This window comes from Cetorhinus maximus, unplaced genomic scaffold (assembly GCF_964194155.1).
Source record: "Cetorhinus maximus unplaced genomic scaffold, sCetMax3.hap1.1 HAP1_SCAFFOLD_603, whole genome shotgun sequence".
In the NCBI taxonomy this organism is placed as follows: domain Eukaryota; kingdom Metazoa; phylum Chordata; class Chondrichthyes; order Lamniformes; family Cetorhinidae; genus Cetorhinus; species Cetorhinus maximus.
This window is the reverse complement of record NW_027596545.1, coordinates 169,390-188,400: the sequence shown is the minus strand read 5'-3', so window position 1 is coordinate 188,400 and position 19,011 is coordinate 169,390. Positions and strand designations below refer to the sequence as shown.

Below are 19,011 nucleotides of genomic sequence, written 5' to 3'. Positions count from 1 at the left end.
ATCACTGGACGGTGATCAGGAGCAGGAACCCTGGCTGATTTACCCTCTGACTCTAAACCCGGGATCACTGGACAGTGATCAGGAGCAGGAAACCTGGCTGATTTCCCCTCTCTCTCTCTAACTCAGGGATCACTGGCCAGTGATCAGGAGCAGGAACACTGGCTGATTTCCCTTCTCCCTCTCTAACTCAGGGATCACAGGACAGCGATCAGGAGCAGAAACACTGGCTGATTCCCCTATCTATTTCTCTCTCTCCCTCTCTCTCTCTAACCCAGGGATCACTGGACAATGATCGGGAGCAGGAACCCTGACTGATTTTCCCATTTCCATCTAACACCGGTACCACTGGTCAGTGATCAGGAGCAGGAACCCTGGCTGATTTCCCCTCTGTCTCAAACCCCAGGATCACTGGACAGTGATCAGGCAAAGGAATCCTGGCTGATTTCCCATCTCCATCTTACACAGGAACAACTGGACAGTGATCAGGAGCAGGAACCCTGGCTGATTTCCTCTCTCTCTCTCTAACCCAGGGATCACTGGACAGTGATCAGGAGCAGGAACCCTGGCTGATTTCCCCTCTTTCTCTCTAACCCAGGGATCACTGGACAGTGATCAGGAGCGGGAACCCTGGCTGATTTCCGCTCTCTCTCTCTAACCCAGGGATCACTGGACAGTGATCAGGAGCAGGAACCCTGGCTGATTTACCCTCTGACTCTAAACCTGGGATCACTGGACAATGATCAGGAGCAGTAACCCTGGCTGATTTACCCTCTGACTCTAAACCTGTGATCACTGGACAATGATCGGGAGCAGGATCCCTGGCTGATTTTCCCATTTCCATCTAACACCGGTACCACTGGTCAGTGATCAGGAGCAGGAACCCTGGCTGATTTTCCCATTTCCATCTAACACCGGTACCACTGGTCAGTGATCAGGAGCAGGAACCCTGGCTGATTTCCCCTCTGTCTCAAACCCCAGGATCACTGGACAGTAATCAGGCAAAGGAATCCTGGCTAATTTCCCATCTCCATCTTACACAGGAACAACTGGACAGTGATCAGGAGCAGGAACCCTGGCTGATATCCTCTCTTTCACTCTCTCTCACTCACTCTCTCTCACTCATTCTCTCTCACTCACTCTCTCTCACTCACTCTCTCTCACTCTCTCTCTCTCACTCTGATTCCAACATCATTGGACAGTGATCGGCAGCAAGATCCCTGGCTGATTTCCCAACTCCATCTAACACAGGAACCAATGGACAGTGATCAGGAGCAGGAACCCTGGCTGATTTCACCTCTCTCTCTCTAATCCAGGGATCACTGGACAGTGATCAGGAGAAGGAACCCGGGCTGATTTCCCCTCTCTCTCTAACCCTGTGACCACTGGACAGTGATCAGGAGCAGGAACCCTCGCTGATTTCCTCTCTCTCACTCTCTCTCACTCACTCTCTCTCTCATTTTCTCTCTTACACTCACTCACTCACTCACTCTCACTCACTCTCTCTCACTCATTCTCTCTCACTCACTCTCTCTCACTGATTCTCTCTCACTCACTCTCTCTCACTCACTCTCTCTCACTCACTCTCTCACTCTCACTCTGATTCCAACATCATTGGGCAGTGATCGGCAGCAAGATCCCTGGCTGATTTCCCAACTCCATCTAACACAGGAAACAATGGACAGTGATCAGGAGCAGGAACCCTGGCTGATTTCACCTCTCTCTAACCTGGAATCACTGGACAGTGATCAGGAGCAGGAACCCTGGCTGATTTCCACCTTCTCTCTAACCCAGGATCACTGGACAGTGATCAGGAGCAGGAACCCTGGCTGATTTCCCCTCTCTCTCTCTAACCCAGGGATCACTGGACAGTGATCAGGAGCAGGAACCCTGGATGATTTCCCCTCTTTCTCTCTAACCCAGGGATCACTGGACAGTGATCAGGAGCAGGAACCATGGCTGATTTCCACCTGCTCTCTAACCCGGGATCACTGGACAGTGATCAGGAGCAGGAACCCTGGCTGATTTCCCCTCTTTCTCTCTAACCCGGGGATCACTGGACAGTGATCAGGAGCAGGAACCATGGCTGATTTCCACCTTCTCTCTAACCCAGGGATCACTGGACAGTGATCAGGAGCAGGAACCCTGGCTGATTTCACCTCTCTCTCTCTCTCTAACCCAGGGATCACTGGACAGTGATAAGGAGCGGGGGCCCTGGTTGATTTCTCCTCTTAACTTTAACCCAGGTATCACTGGACAGTGATCAGAACAGGAACACTGGCTGATTTCCCTTTCTGTCTCTTTCTCTCTCTCTGACCCAGATATTAGAGGACAGTGCTCGGGATGATTTCCGCTCTGTCTCTAGCCCTGGGATCACTGGACAGTGATCAGGAGCAGGAACCCGGGCTGATTTCCCCTCTCTCTCTAACCCAGGGATTACTGGTCATTGATCAGGAAAAGGAAGCCTGGCTGATTTCCCGTCTCTCTCTAACCCATTACACAGTGTTCAAGAGCAGGAACCCTGGCTGATTTCCCCTCTCTCTCTAACCCAGGGATCACTGGACAGTGATCAGGAGCAGGAGCCCTGGCTGATTTCCCCTCTCTTTCTAACCCAGGGACCACTGGACAGTGATCAGGAGCAGGAACCCTGGCTGATTTCCTCTCTCTCACTCTCTCTCACTCACTCTCTCTCTCATTTTCTCTCTTACACTCACTCACTCACTCTCTCTCACTCACTCTCTCTCACTCATTCTCTCTCACTCACTCTCTCTCACTCACTCTCTCTCACTCACTCTCTCCCTCTCACTCTCATTCCAACATCATTGGACAGTGATCGGCAGCAAGATCCCTGGCTGATTTCCCAACTCCATCTAACACAGGAACCAATGGACAGTGATCAGGAGCAGGAACCCTGGCTGATTTCCACCCTCTCTCTAACCCGGGATCACTGGACAGTGATCAGGAGCAGGAACCCTGGCTGATTTCCACCCTCTCTCTAACCCGGGATCACTGGACAGTGATCAGGAGCAGGAACCCTGGCTGATTTCCCCTCTCTCTCTCTAACCCGGGATCACTGGACAGTGATCAGGAGCAGGAACCCTGGCTGATTTCACCTCTCTCTCGCTCTCTAACCCAGGGATCACTGGACAGTGATAAGGAGCGGGGGCCCTGGTTGATTTCTCTTCTCTAACTTTAACCCAGGTATCACTGGACAGTGATCAGAACAGGAACACTGGCTGATTTCCCTTTCTGTCTCTTTCTGTCTCTCTGATGCAGACATTAGAGGACAGTGATCAAGATGATTTCCCCTCTCTCTCTAACCCAGGGATCACTGGTCATTGATCAGGAAAAGGAAGCCTGGCTGATTTCCCGTCTCTCTCTAACCCATTACACAGTGTTCAAGAGCAGGAACGCTGGCTGATTTCCTCTCTCTGTCTCTGTCTCTGTCTCTGTCTCTGTCTCTGTCTCTGTCACTCTGTGCCAGACATCACTGGTCACTGATCAGGAGCAGGAACCCTGGCTGATTTCACATCTCCATCTAACCCAGGGATCACTGGACAGTGATCAGGAGCAGGAACCCTGGCTGATTTCCCCTCTCTCTCTCTAACCCAGGGATCACTGGACAGTGATCAGGAGCAGGAACCCTGGCTGATTTCCCCTCTCTCTCTCTAACACAGGGATCACTGGACAGTGATCAGGAGCAGGAACCCTGGCTGAATTCTCCTCCCTCTGTCTCTAACCCAGGGATCACTGGACAGTGATCAGGAGCAGGAACCCTGGCTGATTTCCCCTCTCTCTCTCTAACCCAGGGATCACTGGACAGTGATCAGGAGCAGGAACCCTGGCTGATTTCTCCTCCCTCTGTCTCTAACCCAGGGATCACTGGACAGTGATCAGGAGCAGGAACCCTGGCTAATTTCCCCTCTCTCTCGCTCTCTAACCCAGGGATCACTGGACAGTGATCAGGAGCAGGAACCCTGGCTGATTTCACCTCTCTCTCGCTCTCTAACCCAGGGATCACTGGACAGTGATAAGGAGTGGGGGCCCTGGTTGATTTCTCTTCTCTAACTTTAACCCAGGTATCACTGGACAGTGATCAGAACAGGAACACTGGCTGATTTCCCTTTCTGTCTCTTTCTGTCTCTCTGACGCAGACATTAGAGGACAGTGATCAAGATGATTTCACCTCTCTCTCTAACCCAGGGATCACTGGTCATTGATCAGGAAAAGGAAGCCTGGCTGATTTCCCGTCTCTCTCTAACCCATTACACAGTGTTCAAGAGCAGGAACCCTGGATGATTTCCTGTCTCTGTCTCTGACTCTGTCTCTGTCTCTGTCTCTGTCACTCTGTGCCAGACATCACTGGTCACTGATCAGGAGCAGGAACCCTGGCTGCTTTCCCATCTCCATCTAACACAGGTACCACTGGACAGTGATCAGGAACAGGAACCCTGGCTGATTTCCCCTCTGTATCTAACCCGGGATCACTGCACAGTGATCAGGGGCAGAAAACCTGGCTGATTTCCCCTCTCTCTCTAACCCAGGGATCATTGGAAAGAGATCAGGAGCAGAACGCTGGCTGATTTCCCCTCTCTCTCTCTAACCCAGACATCACTGGACAGTCATCGGGAGCAGGAACCCTGGTTGATTTCACATCTCCATCTAACCCAGGGATCACTGGACAGTGATCAGGAGCAGGAACCCTGGCTGATTTCACATCTCCATCTAACCCAGGGATCACTGGACAGTGATCAGGAGCAGGAACCCTGGCTGATTTCCCCTCTCTCTCTAACCCAGGGATCACTGGACAGTGATCAGGAGCAGGAACCCTGGCTGATTCCCCCTCTCTCTCTAACCCAGGGACCACTGGACAGTGATCAGGAGCAGGAACCTGTGTGATTTCCTCTCTCTCTCTAACCCAGGGACCACTGGACAGTGATCATAAGCAGGAACCCTGCCTGATTCCCTCTCTCACTCTCTCTCACTCTCTCTCAATCTCTCTCACCCTCTCTCACCCTCTCTCACCCTCTCTCACTCTCTCTCACTCTCTCTCACCCTCTCTCACCCTCTCTCAACCATTCTCACCCTCTCTCAACCTCTCTCACCCTCTCTCACCCTCTCTCACCCTCTCTCACCCTCTCTCACCCTGTCTCACTCTCTCTCACTCTCTATGACCCAGACATCACTGTACAGTGATCGGGAGCAGGAACCCTGGCTGATTTCCAATCTCCATCTAACCCAGAGACCACTGGACAGTGATAAGGAGCAGGAACCCTGGCTGATTTCCACAGTCAATCTAACCCGGGGATTCACTGGACAGTGATAAGGAACAGGGGTCCTGGCTGATATCTCCTCTCTCTCTAAACCCAGGTGCCCACAGGACAGTGATCAGGGCCACAAGTCCTGTCGGATATCCCTTCTGTCTCTCTCTATCTCTCTCTAGCCCAGGGATCACATTACAGTGATCGGGAGCAGGAACCCTGGATAGATTTCCCTCTCTCTCTAACCCAGGGATCACTGGACAGTAATCAGGAGAAGGAACCCTGGCTGATTTCCCCTCTCTCTCTCTAACCCAGACATCACTGGACAGTGATCAGGAGCAGGAACCCTGGCTGATTTCCCCTCTCTCTCTAACCCAGGATTCACTGGACAGTGATCAGGACCACGAACCCTGGCTGATTTCCTCTCTCTCTCACTAACCCAGACATCACTGGAGAGTGATCAGGAGCAGGAACGGTAACTGATTTCCTCTCCCTCTAACCCAGGTATCACTAGACAGTGATCAGGAGCAGGATCTCTGGCTGAATTCCCGCTCTCTTCTTATCACAGGTATCACTGGATAGTGATCAATAGCAGGAACCCTGGCTGATTTCTCCTCTCTATCTCTAACCCAGGGATCACTGGACAGTGATCAGGAGCAGGAACCCTGGCAGATTTCCCATCTCTCTCTCTCTAACCCAGGGATCACTGGACAGTGATCAGGAGCAGGAACCCTGGCTGATTTCCCCTCTCTCTCTAACCCAGGGATCACTGGACAGTGATCAGGAGTTGGAAACCTGGCTGATTTCCTCTCTCTTTCTAACCCAGGGATCACTGGACAGTGATCAGGAGCAGGAACCCTGGCTGATTTCACCTCTCTCTCTAACCCAGGGATCACTGGTCAGTGATCAGGAGCAGGAACATTGGCTGATATCCCCTCTCTCTTTCTAACCCAGGGATCACTGGACAGTGATCGGGAGCAGGAACCCTGCCTGATTTCCCCTCTCTCTCTAACCCAGGGATCACTGGTCAGTGATCAGGAGCAGGAACATTGGCTGATATCCCCTCTCTCTTTCTAACCCAGGGATCACTGGACAGTGATCGGGAGCAGGAACCCTGGCTGATTTCCTCTCTCTCTCTAACCCAGGGATCACTGGACAGTGATCAGGAACAGTTTTGATCTCGCTCTAGTGTCCCAACATTGCCAGGGCAGGTACCGGACATTGATAAGGAGTAAAGCTCCATCAACATTCTGCACATCCAACGCATCAAACCCACCTTCCTCTGATTTCCCCAACTCCCACTTTCTCCCCATCATCCTCAATCCCACCTGCTCCTCATATCCTTCATTCCCACTTTACGAAACATCCCTCAATCCCAGCATCTCCCCGTATCCCTCAATCCCACCTTCTCCCCGTATCCCTCCATCCCACCTTCTCCCCATATCCCTCAATCCCACCTTCTCCCCATATCCCTCAATCCCACCTTCTCCCCATATCCCTCAATCCCACCTTCTCCCCACGCCCCCCAATCCCACCTTCTCCCCATATCCCTCAATCCCACCTTCTCCCCACGCCCCCCAATCCCACCTTCTCTCCATATCTCTCAATCCCACCTTCTCTCCATATCCCTCAATCCCACCTTCTCCCCATATCCCACAATCCCACCTTCTCTCCATAACCCTCAATCCCACCTTCTCTCCATATCCCTCAATTCCACCTTCTCTCCATATCCCTCAATCCCACCTTCTCCCCGTATCCCTCAATCCTACCTTCTCCCCATATCCCTCAATCCCACCTTCTCCCCATATCCCTCAATGCCACCTTCTCCCCACGCCCCTCAATCCCACCTTCTCCCCATATCCCTCAATCCCACCTTCTCCCCATGTCCCTCAATCCCACCTTCGCCCCACGCCCCTCATTCCCACCTTCTCCCCATGCCCCTCAATCCCACCTTCTCCCCACACCCCTCAATCCCACCTTCTCCCCATATCACTCAATCCCACCTTCTCCCCATATCCATCAATCCCACCTTCTCCCCATATCCCTCAATCCCACCTTCTCCCCACGCCCCTCAATCCCACCTTCTCCCCACGCCCCTCAATCCCACCTTCTCTCCATATCCCTCAATCCCAGCATCTCCCCGTATCCCAAAATCCAACCTTCTCCCCATATCTCTCAATCCCACCTTCTCCCCACTCTCTTCAATCGCACCTTCTCCCCATATCCCTCAATCCCTCCTTCTCTCCATATCCCTCAATCCCACCTTCTCACCATTATGTGTGTTTTGGACACTAACATTTTTTGCATCCATTTCTGTTCACCTCCAGGTGAAGCACAGATTCTGTCTTTGAAACTGGATAAGGTTATTCCCTGCAAACTGGCTCCATTTTTCCGATATGAAGGATCTCTCAGCACTCCGCCCTGTACAGAGAATGTCGTTTGGACTGTTATGGAGTGCCCCATGTCTAAGAGTATCTCACAGGTACAGTTCTGTTAGCAACCCTCCGTACGTCCGCGACAGAGACCGGGGAGAGATCGATGCATTGGGGTAACTTCAGATCATGTGGAGAGAGGAACAGGAGGAGGCCATTCAGCCCCTCGAGCCTGATATCTCTTCCAATCGGCCATGGCTCTGAACCCCCAGATTTTCAGCAGAGGGTCCGATGATCTTCTCCTGCCCCGAGAGACAGGTCAGGCATTTACCGACCTCACTGAGTGAGACTCAGTGCAGAGGAAGACTCTGGCTCATTCCAGGCAGTTTGTGGAGAGCTCACCTGAGATAACACAGCCTGATGTACACCATTGCATCGAGGTGGTCACAGACACCATGTTCCCAAAGATGTGGAATATCATCACCTTCCTACAGGATAACCACAGTCGAATGGATACAGCCTATGGGTAGCCTATGCTCATGTGTTAAGGGGTGATCGTGCTAACCACTCACTCTATAAACAGGTCATTGCTTGAAATGCACTCAACTCCTCCTCACCTCCTCAACTCCTCCTCACCTCCTCAACTCCTCCTCACCTCCTCAACTCCTCCTCACCTCCTCCTCACCTCCTCACCTCCTCAACTCCTCCTCACTGAACTGGACTAGCCATGTAAATACTGTGGCTACAAACGCAGTTCAGCGGTTGGGAATCCTGTGGTCAGTAACTCACTTCCTGTCTCCCCAAAGCCTGTCCACCGTCTACAAGGCACAAGTCAGGATTGTGATGGGATACTCCCCACTTGCCTGGATGAGTGCAGCTCCCACAACACTCAAGAAGCTCGACACCGTCCAGGACAAAGCAGCCCCGCTTGATTGGCACCCCATCCACAAACTTTCACTCCCTCCACCAACACAGCACCCGAGGGTTTCCAACCTCCACTCTCCAAGACCTCGTCTTGAGTGCACTCGCTTGAGGGGCAGGTGGAGGCAGAGAGTGTGTGCTGGGCGCCGGCAGTCGGAGGGCTGCTGGAGACCATGACCATGCTGGGTCGAAACCAGATGATGAGCCTCTGGAGTTGTCCGACAGGCGGTAGATGCTGGATGTGCAGTGGGATGTCCGGGAGGATCTGGTGGAGATCCGTGTGGGTCTGAGTGCCAGGCTCTCTGCTGTGGAGGAGTCCATGTGGAGCATGATCACTGCGTTGACCCTCACGGCCGAGCGCCCTGACTCCACCATTGAGAGAGCGGCCACTCACATGGAGAGGCAGCTCCAGCGACAGAATCAGGGGTTCCTGGGGATGCGCTCGGACCTGCAAGACCTCAACACAGGCACTGACCTCAGGTGGTCAGTGCCCGTGTGGGAGATGGATGAGGCACCCAGTATCCCAGTGAGTTCCCCATTCGTCAGTGGTGAGCCGGGAGGTCCAGAACGATCTCGCGTTGGGGCACAAGCTGTCTGACATCTCTGCGGGCTCCTCTGTGACCTTCAGAGCCACTGGCATTGGGTGTCCACCCACACAGTCAGAGCTGATCCCAGTCCCACTCATCTGTCCAAATGGAGTTCTCTGTCTCCCTGGAGAGACGAAGCCTCCTTCGGCACTGCACCTCGGACATATTGAGGTAGCTGCATCGCCGCCTGGAAACTCTGGCAGCAGGATAGCAGCGCTCTCTGCGGACCCTTCCGCCTTAGACTACCAGCTGGCCCTGCTCCCCTTGTGCCAGCGCCTCTCCTCCCCACAGGTACCCTCCCCTGGAAGCTGCATTGGGATACCCGGCCTCCTCTCCCTTCTGCCCCTCTCTCCCTCCTCAGGGGGTGTGCGACCAGCGGAGACCACAATCCCCATTCCCAGGGTGATGGAAGGCTGCCTGGTACCTGGAAGGGTCCCACACGGTCTGAATCCTCCGGGGTCCTTGGAGACACCAATGAGGCCTGAAATGAAGCCTGGAAATGCTCAGAATGAAACCCCGAATGGAGATGAAGCTACCAAGTACCAAAAACACACCAACAGCAAACGATCTCCTGAACTCCTCACGACTCGCGCTGGCAATGCTGCTGACCCTTTTTATCCCACCCGTGGAGGATGGTATTGAAATTGTCGGCTGCCCACCTGCCCGTTTTGCCCATGCGACAAGGGCAAATTCGCACTCAGGCAACGCGGAATCGGATTTTAACGGCTTAAGTGACCTTTTAATTGATGGCGGGTGGGTTTTTTTCTGACTTTTCTCTCTTTCTAACTGGACTCCTGTTGCTAGGTAACAGCACAGTTTTATTTTCTACCTTGTGCTTGTGAGACCTTCCCTTCAAGTGTCGTAAAACCTCATTAGTAATGCAGGTATACAAACAGAGCTTAGAGATGCAATCTCCACTGAAAAATGAAACTGGGCCACTGGTTTCATCTTTTAACCCACAAATAGGGAAAAATATACATTAAACTATCTCTAGATCCTAACACCTTGAGCTAACTGACCCCTCCTGGACCAAATAGAGTCCAGGATACAATCCCCGCTCGGATCAATTCCTGCCATGTCTGTGAGCTATGCTTCGTTCAACTTTGAACTTTCTCCTCGTCTGACCTCCTGTTTAAACCACTCAGTGAGAGACGTGCTCAGTTCCTGTCTCCACAAACTGTGCTGAAACCACAAGTGCTGGGCCATGACCAGGACTCCACTTCACCTGTGTCTCTCCCCTATCTCATCTGCTCCATGAAACTGATTCTCTGTTTATATCTCGCTCTCTCATTCCCCCCACCACCAGCCATCCCAATCGCTCACCCGGGCAGTCTCTCTGTCACATCCAGGATCTACAACTCTCCCTATCTCTACAACCACCTCCAGCCCCTACAACACCCAATATCTCTACAACCTCTTCTAGCCGCTACAACCCTCCCAATCACTGTAACCTCCTCCAGCCACTACAACACACCCTATCTCTATAGCCTCCTTCAGCCCCTACAACCCTCCCTACCTTTATAGCCTCCTTCAGCCCCTACAACCCACCCTATCTCTGAAACCTCCTCAAGAACCTACAACACTCCCTATCTCTGTAACCTTCTCCAACCCCTACAAACTTCCCTATCTCTGTAACCTCCTCCAGCACCTACAACCCTCCCTATCTCTGTAAACTCCTCCAGCCCCTACATTCCTCCCTGTCTCTGAAACCTCCTGCAACCTTCCCTGTCTCTATAACCTATTCCAGATCCTACAACCCTCCCTATCTCGGTAACCTCCTCCAGATCCTACAACCCTCCCTATCTCTGTAACCTCCTCCAGATCCTACAACCCTCCCTATCTCTGTAACCTCCTCCAGACCCTACAACACTCCCTATCTCTGTAACCTCCTCCAGCCCTTATAACCCTCCCTATCTATGTTACCTCCTCCAGCAAAGTACAACAATCCCTATATCTGTAACCTCCTCCAGCCCTTATAACCCTGCCTATCTCTGTAACCTCCTCCAAACCCTACAACCCTCCCTATCTCTGTAACCTCCTCCAGACCCTACAACACTCCCTATCTCTGTAACCTCCTCCAGCCCTTATAACCCTCCCTATCTATGTTACCACCTCCAGCAAAGTACAACAATCCCTATATCTGTAACCTCCTCCAGCCCTTATAACCCTGCCTATCTCTGTAACCTCCTCCAAACCCTACAACCCTCCCTATCTCTGTAACCTCCTCCAGTCCCTACAACACTCCCTATCTCGGTAACCACCTCCAGCCCCTACAACCCACCCTATCTCTGTAACCTCCTCCAGCCCCTCTTGTTTACACACGAATCGGGGTTCCAGGAAGTACAGTGCACCGAAGGGTGGTGCACGTTTCTAAGTGTGTGGGTTAAACAAACTATCACAAAATGTAGCTGCAGCTCAGAGCCAGGTACTGGTCACGTACAAGACCAGAAATGAGAAAATCAGAGTGAGGTCCATTTCCTGGACTGTGAGTCCTTCTACGACTAAGTTTAATGCATCAAATGTGGAGATTATACAAGATGAGGTGGTTCATTTACGTTTACCTCCTGATAGGCTGTGAGTATTTACACACTGACTGCAAACCTCAAAAGAATTCGTCCCTTAACTTTGAGGTGGTTATCTTTACAACATTTTGGTGTCTATCTCACTGGGTTTTACTGTCCCTATCTCTCTCTCGTAAACGTGACTCTGAAACTGGTGGGTTTGGGACCTGCACAGTGACAAGTCCAGACAGACATCCCCAGGCAATTTCTGATGGGGGTTCATACGGACTCGAAACGTTAACCTGGCTCCACTCTCCACACACGCTGCCAGATCTGCTGAGTTATTCCAGCATCTTCCTTCTTTATTTCACATTTCCATCATCAGCAGGATTATGCTGCCTGTACTGAGGGAGTGCAGCACTGTCGGAGGGTCAGTACTGAGGGAGTGCAGCACCGTCGGAGGGTCAGTACTGAGGGAGTGCAGCACTGTCGGAGGGTTAGTACTGAGGGAGTGCAGCGCTGTCGGAGGGTTAGTACTGAGGGAGTGCCGCACTGTCGGAAGGTCAGTACTGAGGGAGTGCAGCACCGTCGGAGGGTCAGTACTGAGGGAGTGCCGCACTGTCGGAGGGTCAGTACTGAGGGAGTACAGCACTGTCGGAGGAACAGTACTGAGGGAGTGCTGCACTGTCGGAGGGTCGGTACTGAGGGAGTGCTGCATTGTCGGAGGGACGGTACTGAGTGCAGCGCAGCACAGTCAGAGGGACAGTACTGAGGGAGTGCAGCACTGTCGGAGGGTCAGTACTGTGGGAGTGCAGCACTGTCGGAGGGTCAGTACTGAGGGAGCGCCGCACTGTCAGAGGGTCAGTACTGAGGGAGCGCCGCACTGTCTGAGGGTCAGTACTGAGGGAGTGCTGCACTGTCGGAGGGTCAGTACTGAGGGAGTGCCGCACTGTCGGAGGGTCAGTACTGAGGGAGTGCTGCACTGTCGGAGGGTCAGTACTGAGGGAGTGCTGCATTGTCGGAGGGTCAGTACTGAGGGAATGCTGCACTGTCGGAGGGTCAGTACTGAGGGAGTGCTGCACTGTCGGAGGGTCAGTACTGAGGGAGTGCTGCACTGTCAGAGGGACAGTACTGAGGGAGTGCTGCACTGTCGGAGGGTCAGTACTGAGGGAGTGCTGGACTGTCGGAGGGTCAGTACTGAGGGAGTGCCGCACTGTCGGAGGGTCAGTACTGAGGGAGTGCTTCCTTGTAGTAGGGCCAGGTATCAGTGAACACCACACTGCAATGCACTCTCTCTGTAACCTTCCTTCAGACGCTACAACCCTTGCTACATCTGACCCCTCCCCCAGACTGTACAACCCTACTTATCTCTGTAACCTCCTCCAGCCCCTACAACCCTCCCTAACTCTGTAAAATCCTCCAGCCCCTACATCCCTCCCTATCTCTGTAACCTCCTCCCAATCCTCCAATCCTCCCAAACTCTGTAACATCCTATAGCCCCTCCAACCCTCCCTATCTCTTCAACCGTCTCCAGCCCCTACAACACTCCCCATCTCTGTAACCTTCTGCAGCCCCTACAATCCTCCCTGTCTCTGTAAAGCCTCCCAGCCCCTACAACCCTCCGTATCTCTGTAACCTTCTCCAGCACCTACAACCTTCCCTATCTCTGTAACCTTCTCCAGCACCTACAACCCTCCCTATCTCTGTAACCTTCTCCAGCACCTACAACCCTCCCTATCTCTGTAACCTTCTCCAGAACCTACAACCCTCCATATCTCTGTAACCTCCTCCAGCTCCTACTACCCTCCCTATCTCTCTAACCTCCTCCAGCCCCTACAACCCTCCCTATCTCTGTAACCTCCTCCAGCCCCTACAACCCTCCCTATCTCTGTAACCTCCTCCAGCCCGTACAACCCTCCCCATCTCTGCAACCCTCCTATGACCCTCCGAGATCTCTGCGTTCCTCCAATTCCGGCCTCTTGACCATCCCCCGATTCCCATCGCTCCACCATCGGCGGCTGAGCCTTCAGCTGCCTGGGGTCCCCTGAGCTCTGGAATTCCCTCCCTAAACCTCTCCACCTGTTTCCCTCCTGTCCGACTGCCTTTCCAATCTCTCTCTCTCTCTCTCTCTCTCTTTGAGCGATCTCTCCCTGAAATCCCCTTCTGTCTTTCCGTGTCATGGTGGGTTTGTGATACAAACTGTCACTGCTGTGAGGCGTTGGCTCATTGTGTTGTTGTGGAAGAGACTGTATCACTGGGATTTGTCTCACTCTCTCTCTCTGATTCACAGCACAGGGACTGGTCACTTCCCTGGTCAGCGATGGGGAAAGCTGTGGGATCCACACGGGTGGCAATGGGCTGGATATGGAAGAGAACTCGGCCGCGTATTGGATCACACGGAGTGAAGATTGGGACAACTTGGCGATCGAGTGTTTGAATGAAGAACTGAAGAGAAACAAGACATTCATGAATGTTTGGGATTTGGCAAGATAGTTTTGGAATTGGCGCACCATTCCCCACGGTCTCCTTAAGGAGCACATGATCGTGGTCACTATGTACACCCATGATGGACCATTGTACAAGGCATTTAACGATGAGGTTCAGGAATATGGAAATATCAACGAATACAACTCCAAATTTAAACTGAAGGGTTTCCACTATCTCCTAACCATCGCTCTCCAGGCATTGTGAGATCATTCCAAACAGTTACACGCTTATCGCGGGTTGAACATTCCCATGTCTGGGAGACGGGGCCAGGAGCTGAGGTTTGGGAGATTCGCCTCCACCTCCCACAAGAGAAGAGTGGCCGAGGGATTTGGAAACAGGACTTTCTTTGTGCTAAACACGGCTTACGGTGTCAAGATCCCCAATTACTCGTTCTTTAAGGAGGAAGATGAGATCTTAATCCCTCCCTATGAGAAATTTGAGATTGTAAAGGCCGAGGGCTCAGGGGGAAACTGCAACTTCACCCTCCGCTCGGGAGGCTACGAGGGAGTTGAGGTGGGGCTGGAGAGGGACGGTAGTGACTGTCTGAGAGTTTACCGGGAGACCCTACCCTGGTGGGTCTGGTTTCTGATCGCCTTGGGGATCTTGGTCACTCTGGGGGGGTTAGATGCATTTCTCTACAAGGGCTTCTCCCAGGAATAGATTCCAATTTCCCAACATCTCCCCAACCCTCAACCCCCATCCAATACCCCTCAAACACCCTCAACCCCTCCCCAACTCCCCAAACCTTAACCCCCATCCCTCCCCTCACACACCCTCAACCCCTCCCCATCACCCCAAACCTGAACCCCCATCCCTCCCCTCAACCCCTCCCCACCTCCCCTTACCTTCAATCCCCATCCCTCCACTCACATACCCTCAACCCCTCCCCACCTCCCCAACGCTCAGCCCCCATCCCTCCCCTCCCACACGCTCAACCACTCCCCACCTCCCCAACCCTCAACCACCATCCCTCCCCTCACACAACCTCAACCCCTCCCCACCTCCCCAACCCTCAACCCCCATCCCTCCCCTCAACCCCTCCACAACCGTCAACCCCGATCCCTCCCCTCACACACCCTCAACCCCTCCCCACCTCCACAACCCTCAACCCCCATCCTCCCCTCACACACCCTCAACACCTCCCCACCTCCCCAACCCTCAATCCCCATCCCTCCCCTCACACACCCTCAACCCCTCCCCACCTCCCCAACCCTCAACCCCCCTCCCTCCCCTCACACACCATCAACCCCTCCCCACCTTCCCAACCCTCAACCCCCATTCCTCCCCTCACACACCCTCAACCACTCACCACCTCCCCAACCCTCAACCCCCATCGCTCCTCTCACACACCCTCAACGCCTCCCCACCTCCCCAACCCTCAACCCCATCCCTCCCCTCAATCCCTCCCCACCTCCCCAACCCTCAATCCCCATCCCTCCCCTCACACACCCTCAACCACTCCTCACCTCCCCAACCCTCAACCCCCCTCCCTCCCCTCACATACCCTCAACCCCTCCCTACCTCCGCATCCCTCAACCCCCATCCCTCCCCTCACACACCCTCAACCCCTCCCCACATCCCCAACCATCAACCCCCATCCATCCCCTCAACCCCACCCTTCATCCCCAACACTCAACCCCCATCCTTCCACTCACACACCCTCAATCCCTCCCCACCTCCGCGAACCTCAACCCCCCTCCCTCCCCTCACACACCCTCAACCCCTCCCCAACCTCGCACACCATCAACCCTCACGCGCCTAATGATCTAAACTCTGCCCTCATAATCCCTAACCATGTTCCCCGCATGGCAAACGATCAGGTCTGAGGGGCTGAATGGCCTCCTCCTCTTGCTATCTGTGCAAACTGTATATTAAGGTCATGTTTGATAGATTGACAGTGTTTTAAATGTTGAATTAACAATGTTGACCTCAAATTAAAATAATTTGTGCTCTATCCTTTTCACAAGCAATATTTCAATAAAAACTAACGAGCAACTATCTCTGATCATTGTAACTTATTGGAATCTTGCTGTGCACACTCTATACGTTGAACTGGTGAAGTGGGCAGGCAGATGGCAATTGCAGTTTAACGTAGAGAGTGAAGTGGTTCATTTTGGGAGGAAGAATTTGGAGAGACAATATCAAATAAAGGGTACAATTCTAAAGGGGGTCAGGGTGAGTGAGCGGGTAATAAAGCAGACAGTATCCTGGGCTTTATTAATAGGGGTATAGATTACAAGAGCAGGGAGGTTATGTTAAACGTGTATAAAACACTGGCTCAGCCTCAGCAAGAGAATTGTGTCCAGTTCCAGGCATCACATTTCAGGGAGGATGAAAAAGGCTTCAGGGAGAGGGCAGAAAAGATTCAGAGAATGGTTCCAGGGATGAGGAAATTCAGGAATGGGAGATCAAAGGACAGTGATCAGGAGCAGGAACCCTGCTGATTTCCTCTCTCTCTCTCTAACCCAGGGATCACTGGACGGTGATCAGGAGCAGGAACCCTGGCTGATTTACCCTCTGACTCTAAACCCGGGATCACTGGACAGTGATCAGGAGCAGGAAACCTGGCTGATTTCCCCTCTCTCTCTCTAACTCAGGGATCACTGGACAGTGATCAGGAGCAGGAACACTGGCTGATTTCCCTTCTCCCTCTCTAACTCAGGGATCACAGGACAGCGATCAGGAGCAGAAACACTGGCTGATTCCCCTATCTATTTCTCTCTCTCCCTCTCTCTCTCTAACCCAGGGATCACTGGACAATGATCGGGAGCAGGAACCCTGACTGATTTTCCCATTTCCATCTAACACCGGTACCACTGGTCAGTGATCAGGAGCAGGAACCCTGGCTGATTTCCCCTCTGTCTCAAACCCCAGGATCACTGGACAGTGATCAGGCAAAGGAATCCTGGCTGATTTCCCATCTCCATCTTACACAGGAACAACTGGACAGTGATCAGGAGCAGGAACCCTGGCTGATTTCCTCTCTCTCTCTCTAACCCAGGGATCACTGGACAGTGATCAGGAGCAGGAACCCTGGCTGATTTCCCCTCTTTCTCTCTAACCCAGGGATCACTGGACAGTGATCAGGAGCGGGAACCCTGGCTGATTTCCGCTCTCTCTCTCTAACCCAGGGATCACTGGACAGTGATCAGGAGCAGGAACCCTGGCTGATTTACCCTCTGACTCTAAACCTGGGATCACTGGACAATGATCAGGAGCAGTAACCCTGGCTGATTTACCCTCTGACTCTAAACCTGTGATCACTGGACAATGATCGGGAGCAGGATCCCTGGCTGATTTTCCCATTTCCATCTAACACCGGTACCACTGGTCAGTGATCAGGAGCAGGAACCCTGGCTGATTTTCCCATTTCCATCTAACACCGGTACCACTGGTCAGTGATCAGGAGCAGGAACCCTGGCTGATTTCCCCTCTGTCTCAAACCCCAGGATCACTGGACAGTAATCAGGCAAAGGAATCCTGGCTAATTTCCCATCTCCATCTTACACAGGAACAACTGGACAGTGATCAGGAGCAGGAACCCTGGCTGATATCCTCTCTTTCACTCTCTCTCACTCACTCTCTCTCACTCATTCTCTCTCACTCACTCTCTCTCACTCACTCTCTCTCACTCTCTCTCTCTCACTCTGATTCCAACATCATTGGACAGTGATCGGCAGCAAGATCCCTGGCTGATTTCCCAACTCCATCTAACACAGGAACCAATGGACAGTGATCAGGAGCAGGAACCCTGGCTGATTTCCACCCTCTCTCTAACCCGGGATCACTGGACAGTGATCAGGAGCAGGAACCCTGGCTGATTTCCACCCTCTCTCTAACCCGGGATCACTGGACAGTGATCAGGAGCAGGAACCCTGGCTGATTTCACCTCTCTCTCGCTCTCTAACCCAGGGATCACTGGACAGTGATAAGGAGCGGGGGCCCTGGTTGATTTCTCTTCTCTAACTTTAACCCAGGTATCACTGGACAGTGATCAGAACAGGAACACTGGCTGATTTCCCTTTCTGTCTCTTTCTGTCTCTCTGATGCAGACATTAGAGGACAGTGATCAAGATGATTTCCCCTCTCTCTCTAACCCAGGGATCACTGGTCATTGATCAGGAAAAGGAAGCCTGGCTGATTTCCCGTCTCTCTCTAACCCATTACACAGTGTTCAAGAGCAGGAACGCTGGCTGATTTCCTCTCTCTGTCTCTGTCTCTGTCTCTGTCTCTGTCTCTGTCACTCTGTGCCAGACATCACTGGTCACTGATCAGGAGCAGGAACCCTGGCTGATTTCACATCTCCATCTAACCCAGGGATCACTGGACAGTGATCAGGAGCAGGAACCCTGGCTGATTTCCCCTCTCTCTCTCTAACCCAGGGATCACTGGACAGTGATCAGGAGCAGGAACCCTGGCTGATTTCCCCTCTCTCTCTCTAACACAGGGATCACTGGACAGTGATCAGGAGCAGGAACCCTGGCTGAATTCTCCTCCCTCTGTCTCTAACCCAGGGATCACTGGACAGTGATCAGGAGCAGGAACCCTGGCTGATTTCCCCTCTCTCTCTCTAACCCAGGGATCACTGGACAGTGATCAGGAGCAGGAACCCTGGCTGATTTCTCCTCCCTCTGTCTCTAACCCAGGGATCACTGGACAGTGATCAGGAGCAGGAACCCTGGCTAATTTCCCCTCTCTCTCGCTCTCTAACCCAGGGATCACTGGACAGTGATCAGGAGCAGGAACCCTGGCTGATTTCACCTCTCTCTCGCTCTCTAACCCAGGGATCACTGGACAGTGATAAGGAGTGGGGGCCCTGGTTGATTTCTCTTCTCTAACTTTAACCCAGGTATCACTGGACAGTGATCAGAACAGGAACACTGGC

The 19,011-nt window shown here is 52.8% G+C and overlaps 1 pseudogene; it reads left to right on the top strand.

Annotated features, from left to right (window-relative positions):
- The first annotated feature begins 11,596 nt into the window (after window positions 1-11,596).
- Window positions 11,597-14,786, top strand: LOC144674267 (erythroblast NAD(P)(+)--arginine ADP-ribosyltransferase-like; annotated as a pseudogene).
- The last annotated feature ends 4,225 nt before the right edge of the window (window positions 14,787-19,011 follow it).